Source organism: Lathamus discolor, chromosome 6 (genome assembly GCF_037157495.1).
Source record: "Lathamus discolor isolate bLatDis1 chromosome 6, bLatDis1.hap1, whole genome shotgun sequence".
In the NCBI taxonomy this organism is placed as follows: Eukaryota; Metazoa; Chordata; class Aves; order Psittaciformes; family Psittacidae; genus Lathamus; species Lathamus discolor.
Genome location: NC_088889.1, coordinates 59,902,463 through 59,910,265, shown reverse-complemented (window position 1 = coordinate 59,910,265; position 7,803 = coordinate 59,902,463).

Sequence of the window (7,803 nt, the reverse complement as noted above, 5' to 3'; positions counted from 1 at the left end):
TCCTTAGCTTTTGATTTAGTAAATAACTTTTCAGAAACTCTCATGGAAGTTTTCCATGAGAGAAAATTCTCTCATGCATTCCTTACCATACTCTTCTAAATGGCTAAAAATAGTTTCAACATGCACAATACATCAGATAATAGATATATGGAAAATTCTTGCTACAGTATTTTTAAAATCTGAATCTGTTGAAATTAGATGTGTCATATTTAGTCATGGTCTTGGATGAGCAAGGAGCTTTATACAGACATTTTAAATTGCTGAATTATGTTACTGAAAAATGCTTAGAAACATTCCTTTGCTTAACAGCTTTGTGGTAAAAGAATTCCTTCCGTTTCAGAAGTGATTTTGCATTTTGCTGATTATCAAGAAGTCCAACTAGAATAAACCGCACCCAGTTAAAATCTGAATATTCATGATGGATTGTGTCCCTGCCCATGGCAGGGGAGTTGGAACTAGACGAAGCCTCCAGGTTGGACGAAGCCTTAGGTGGGATGGTTTAGTGTGAGGTATCCCTGCCCATGGCAGGGGGCTTGGAACTAGATGATCTTGAGGTCCTTCCCAACCCTAACTATTCTATGATTCTATGATCTTAAGGCAATTTCCAACCCTAACTATTCTATGCTTCAGAGTGATTCTATGATGCAGGTGACAGTTGCTTCTCACTGCAGGTGAGGTGTGCTGGGTATTTGGCTGAATTCTGCCTGTGGATGGTTTTGTAGATCTTTCCAATGAAGACATAACTGACAGTCCTTCAAAAGAAGAAAGAAACAAAAAAGAAACTTCAAATAGAGTTATGAATTTTCACCACTTTCCAAACATGGCGGTTCCAATATGGGAATTCATGTAATAAGCTCAGAGGAGCTCAGGGACTCAGACCTCTCAGTTCTTGTTCTGGTGCCCAAACTTCTGGCACTGCGTGGAGCAGAGTTTGGGTTGTCCAGCCCTAAAAATTCTGTGTGATTCTGTGTGAAAAATTGCAAATTGTTCAGCTGGATAACTAGCACCAGGAAATACAAGAAGTAGGTTTTTGTTTGCAAATGTGGGTAAGCTCACCCATTCTTGACACATCATACCTCCTCTCTCCCCATACCTGCTCTTTTCTTAGGTCAGAAGCATTCATATTCATAGGATATAAAAATCCAAGAATTCGGAGGCTACTACCCATGAATCCAAGACAACTTTGCAGGGGCAGGAGAAATACAGCATATCCTAATCTCTCCTTTATCATGATTTCTTTCAGGCAGTGGTTTCAGACTGAATAAATGAGTACAGACTTTAGAGGCTCCAGACACCTTATAGTATATTGAATTAAAAAAATTAAAGGGCATTGCTGTAGTGAATAGAAGGCAATGTGTTTTACAGGGAAGTGAGTAGAATATGTCTCTTGATTCAGTATACTTTCAAGTAATTACTAAGAGCAGATCCTGCTGATAATTCAAACAACAAAAACATTTTCTAATTATGTAGATCTTCTGATTTAAGCCAGATCTGCTGGTTTACAGTTTCCCAGCAAAGAACTCTTCTTTGGGAGGCCTAGGGTAGAATTTTCCCTCCTCTGCTTGTCCTTCCGATAAATATATTACACCTAGTTTTCAACTCATAAGTGCCAGAATGTCTGTTAATTGCCTCTCCTTCAGAGACAGCAAAACATTCTACATTTCTGTAAGTAGCTGTTACGCATGCCCAGATAGTGGTTCATACAATTTTTTAAAGGAATAAATGAAGACCCAGAGTTGTCATAGACTGTGACACAGCAAGAATAAAACTGACATCATACAGCAATGATGGAAACCAGTAGTTCTGTCGACTAGCCAGTTGCATCAATTGGAAAGTAACTGCTTCATTTTTAGTAACACCTGCAAGAAATTATTTTAATAACTTGTAACATCTTGTAAAATTTACATACTGAAAGAGTGGGGAGGTTACTGTCTGTAGAGGTACAATTGTAAACCCAAATAGCATTAATCTGTTTCTGAGGTGAGGGGTTTGCAGGAAGACATGGATTTTGTAGCCAGAGAAAGAGGGTTACTTTTTTCTTAGCAACAGAGGAAATCTTTAGGCATGCTAATTAAATTAATTTTAGGAGATTTTCAGTATTCCCAGGTCGAAGTTGAATATGAATGCAGACTCTGTGGTATGTGGTCATTGTAATACTGTAAGTTTCTTGGTTGCTTTCACTTTGATAAAATGAAACATTTTAAATGCATTCCACATTTTAAACATGGAAATCAAATATCAAAATATTACATTCGCAAAGGTGGAGTCAAAATATTTCAATCTTTTTAAAGCTACTGTATTTGTTTGCAAAACACATTCCTGCTGAGGGTGTGTAACACTTTTTGAAGTGACATTTTCAGCTGTAAAAACATGGTTAGAAAAATTCATTCTAGGTTTAATAACAGTGTTTCTTTAGCCCATGCTATTAAATTCAACCTAATGTAGGTGGGCATAGTTTTTGTCTTGAAATCTCTGTGTGCACATTAAAGATAGATAATTAGAGAAAGAACATAGAGAATTATAAAAATAAATTAGAATTAGAGATAATATAGAGGAAGGACATAAGTACACACTCCTGATTTCCTAGGGGAAAACACAAGACAAAGTATCACTCTATGTACAATGGCCTGCTATTTGGTCAATGACTTACGACTTTGTTTCTTAAACTGCTCTCTGTCCCTTCATCCCTAACATCAAGGATAGATGCAAGTAATTTCAAGAACCGAATTAAATATTTGATCTTGTAAAATCCCTGTGGTGTTTGGGGTTTTTTTGTGGTTTTTTGTTTTGTTTTGTGGGGGTTTTTATTGCTTGTATTTTCCAGTTTGTCAGTACAAGATCCCAGCTGCATAGTGGAAGCTAAAAGAAAGGCAGGACAATTCAGCAACTTTTAGCATGAGCTGTCCGTAGTTCCTTTGCTTTCATTTTTCACTTGAAATGCAGCTTCACTTAGTTTTGAATTCACCACTGCAATGCTGAATGTTCTGTTTGCTACTGAAGATAGAGCTTACTTTTAAGAATTCTTAGTTCTTGGACAGTATTGCTTATCACATCATTTCCAGACAAAGACCTGTTTATATGGAGGGAGAACAAATGTCCAATTCACATCCTTGCTGATTCCTACCTCTGTGTCGTATAAACCCCTGGTCACTTAGGATAAATCTAGAAAATGAAAACTTTGACTTAAGCATTTCCCTCGCAAGATGGCAGCATTGCTTCAGATAATAAAATTGCCTGCACCATTCAGGATGTCTTGAAGTTTTTAATATTTCCATTTTATCCAGTATGTGAGAGAAACTCTGACAAATGTGTTCATTTGTGTCAGTCATGGGACTGGATGAGTTTCATTCGTTTGCTGCTATGTTTTCAAGCTTTGCGATGAAAATAAGTCACCAGGACTGTGAATTTTGTGAATTATATTGGAATTATGTAATTTTAATTCTTTATTATTATAATGGCTCTACTTAATACTGTAGCTGCATTTCTGAGGCTTCAGCTGCAAACCAGGAATTTTATTGTTTCAATTGCACTATGCAGAAATATCTTACAGGAATTTTAATTTCAGATTTATATCTATTTTTCCTTCCTGTCCACTGAGAGCTTTTATTCCTTCAGGACTTAATCTTACTCTCTCTGAAGTTACTGGCTGAGTCAGAATTTTAGGGTAAGTCCTGTAAGGAGGTAAGAACAGCAAGTAAGAACAGTTTTCAATTCCCTGTATAGACAGGAATTATGAAAGAGATGCTGTTTGAACCATTAGAAGCATTGACTTTCATTTATCTCTGGGCAATCCTTGTATTTGCTTCCAGGGCAGCACTGATTGACGTTTAAAGGGATTAGGTCAAGTTTATTTCTGATTCTAAAAACAGGTCTACCACTTTGGCCTTACCCATAAAGAATAAAAAGCTTGGCAATACAGGAATACTCATGGTGCTGTCTTGGATGCAGTTGAGCTTCTAAGAATATAGGTACATATGTTTTTTTTCTTTTAAATATCATTTTGCCTGTGATTCTGATTTTACAGCATGAATTTTGAGCTGAAGGATAATATTTCTGAATCCATACAGTTGTTTTATAACTTTGTTCAGATACTCCATGTGCCAAAAACTCTAACACGACCATTTTCATTCTTAAATCAGGAAAGTATTTTCCATGATTGCCTGGAGAAATCTCTTAAAGTACTGAAGGAAACATTCTTTGCTATGCTGAGTAGCAATGTTTATTGTTTCAAGGAGGTACTGGGTGGTATGTTATAACACTATAATAAAAAAAAGAAGAAAGATTTAATGTCTTGTATTTCCATTTTCTTGAAGATTTTATGCTGAGCACACACAAACACACACAAGCTTGCTTTTCTTGTAATTTCTCAAAATCCAACACGCTTAGATAAGGTTTTACTGAGAGGTGATGACTTCTAGGACCAAGGTGGGTTTAGTCTGTAAGTGTAACATTCTACTAATAGCTCAAGTTGTTTGACTTAATATTTAGATATCAAAATTAATATCTTTATATTTTCCCAAACTGGAATGTATAAATTGAGTATTTAGTTTCTTCTTTAATGTACCTAGAGATTTTTATTGGTGCAGTTCTCCTAATCTTCAGCAATCCACAGTACAGCCTCCCAAACATTTACCATTAGCATAATTTTCTTTTGTAGCTTTGACCGCATTTTCTAAAACTTCTGAAGGAAGAAAGCCATAGATCTAAATGATATTAAGAGAATGAAGTCAAACCTTTGTGTGATAAAGAATGCTGAATTCTGCTCTTTCCTTCCTACCTCAGCACAGAGTCCAAGTACATAGAAGAAGTTTATATAGTGGTATCTTCATTTGTAGAGGCTGGTGTCTCCACTTTAACATATTTTCTAGGATATTTTAAGAACCGAACTGGAATATGTGGATAGCAATGTATGAGAGCTTCAGGAAAGTAGATTCAGACTGGAAGTTGTTTTGACTTCTGCAGGTCAGCCCACCTTCATCATTCCAACTGTCTTTGGTTAAAAAAGAGAGAGAGCATCAATCCAACCTCCTGGTCCCATAAAGCCTGTAATATTCTCCATGAGCCCTATGCTGCTTGCAGGAAGAAGAGAAAACCAGAATGGTTAATAGAGTTGTGAATGAAAAGTAACTAGGCAGCTAAGGCACTGAAGAGAGAGACTAAGCAAAGATGGTTTTTAGTGTGAGGTGTCCCTGCCCATGGCAGGGGGGTTGGAACTAGATGATCTTGAGGTCCTTTCCAACCCTAACTATTCTATGATTCTATGTTTTATAATTATTCTGTGTATGAATAAACAGTGTTATGCTCTGTGTGATTCCCTAAAGGACTGTCATAGAGCATCGTGTGTGATGTCTCATAAAAATCCTTATTATTTGCTCAAAGGAAAGCCTGCTAGGATTTCACATCGTGAAAGACTTTTACCCACCTAAAGTAGAAGAGGCCTGGTAAATCCGGAGAGTATCTATGGATTAAGAGAAGCGCCTATAATAATGTATAGTCAAACAGTTCCAGATTGCATTCTTTCCTGTGTATATTGTAGACGCTGACACTGCTTCTGGCATTTTCCCCTCCCGTGTTTTGATTTCCAGGGAATCCATTCCTGCAGTGTAGCTGGAGGATTGCTCCTGGTTTTTCCCAGAAGTTAGCTCTGGCTATTTATGGTTAACACTTGTCTGCTGTCCCAGCTTCTGTCCTCTGGGATTCTCATGTGGTATTTGTGTCTCAGGTACCCAGACACATGGTTGTGTGCACTTGGAAATGGAGGACAGGGGTTGGTTTTACTACAAAGAAGTGGTGCTAACATAGAGAGCAACAGTTCTGATGCAAGCTGAACACCTCTTTCTGTTTCAGTTCTTCAGCTGCTGTTACCATATTTAACTAAGCTAATGTTACTAAAGCTAAATGTAGCTTTAGTAAAACAAGATGTAGGCTCTTGAAACTCTGCAAGATACAGAGCTGTGCTACGTATGCAGGAAGAGCTTTTGTAATTCCAGTGTCAGCATGGGGAGAAACAGAGCTATGTAGAACTGGTGTATGTTGGTGCATGACCTTGATACTTGCACTGCCAACAGCAAAAGTTTTCAGGCAGCATGTTTTGTGGAGAGTGTTTGAAGTAAGGTTGAAAGAACAATCAACTGAGAAACAGAAGCCTTGACTGTATTGTAAAAAACCAACCAAATAAGAAAACACTAACACCTGCTGCAAGTCTAAAGCCTTTAACTGGTTTTCTGTAAGGTAAAAGCTCCCCAGACCATTCAGTACCTGAAATAACTTTCAGTATAGCACGGAGTAAGCAAACGCTGTGCTTTTCATTTACAAATGAACTTGACATTTTTGAGATATTGCTCAGGAATATTAGGTACATAATACAAAATAGATGCTGTGCTTTTCATTTACAAATGAACTTGACATTTTTGAGATATTGCTCAGGAATATTAGGTACATAATACAAAATAGATTTGTAGCAATGTTGCATGCTAATTCCCTGCTAAGAAATGAACTGGCATAAGAAGACTGTAGCACTTTTGAGATTTCTCTTGAACGAGTAACATATAATGATGAAAGATACGTATGGTATCAGCTCAGAGCTTGCAAGAGTAAATTTCCATTACCTTTTGTAATGGTATTTGCATATAGGAATCTGAAGTTCTGTGTTAATCACAGAATCATAGAATAGTTAGGGTTGGAAAGGACCTTAAGATCATCTAGTTCCAACCCCCCTGCCATGGGCAGGAACACCTCACACTAAACCATCCCACCCAAGGCTCTGCCCAACCAGGCCTTGAACACTGCCAGGGATGGAACATTCATAGCTTCCTTGGGCAACCTATACCAGTGCCTCACCACTCTCATGTTAAAGAACTTCCTCCTTATATCCAATCTAAACTTCCCCTGTTTAAGTTTTAGCCCTTTACCCCTTGTCCTGTCACTACAGTCCCTAATGAAGAGTCCATCCCTAGCATCCTTGTAGGCCCCCTTCAGACACTGGAAGGCTGCTATGAGGTCTCCACGCAGCCTTCTCTTCTCCAGGCTGAACAGCCCCAACTTTCTCAGCCTATCTTCATACGGGAGGTGATCCAGTTCCCTGATCATCCTCGTGGCCCTCCTCTGGACTTGGTCCAAGAGTTCCATGTCCTTTATCTGTTTAGGACACTTGAACTGTACACAGTACTCCGAGTGAGGTCTCACTACATGCTGACATAGAGTTAAGATTTACTATCAGGGTCCTGACCTAAGACACCAGGTATTTATACTGAATGCAAAGTAGGGGGTTTTAACTGTTTAATGTTTCTGGAGACACAATTTCCCTGTGTTTTCCATGTTGCTTGGTTAGTCTAGCTCTGAAATGTGCTGCTCAATGTCATTGAAGTATGTTGTTCTGATTTGTTCCATTTGCAGGTGAGGAGATATACTTTCTAATTGACCAGTCAGAAATTCAGTGCTGGAACCAAAAATAGGATTAGTTCTTTCTAATTTGTGTCAAGAGGACTAAAGACTTTGCAGACTACATTCTGCCATCACGGCAAATCTTGTCTACTAACTGTAGTTGAATCGGATGTATTCATTAAGCATTTGAAATGAGCACTGAACATGATCTGAAGGAAATGCTGTATGGATTACATAAAGAGTTTAGGTTCCTAACTGTGGAAGCAGTAGCTTAGCAAAGATTGTGTGAGTATTTTTAGTTTGGTTCAGAGCAGCTGCAGATGTGACACCATCAAACATATTGTTTAAACAGGCTGCAAAAACAGAGGCTTGCTAAATCTGAGCATTGTGATGATTCCAGCGAGCTCACTGAAACAAGTT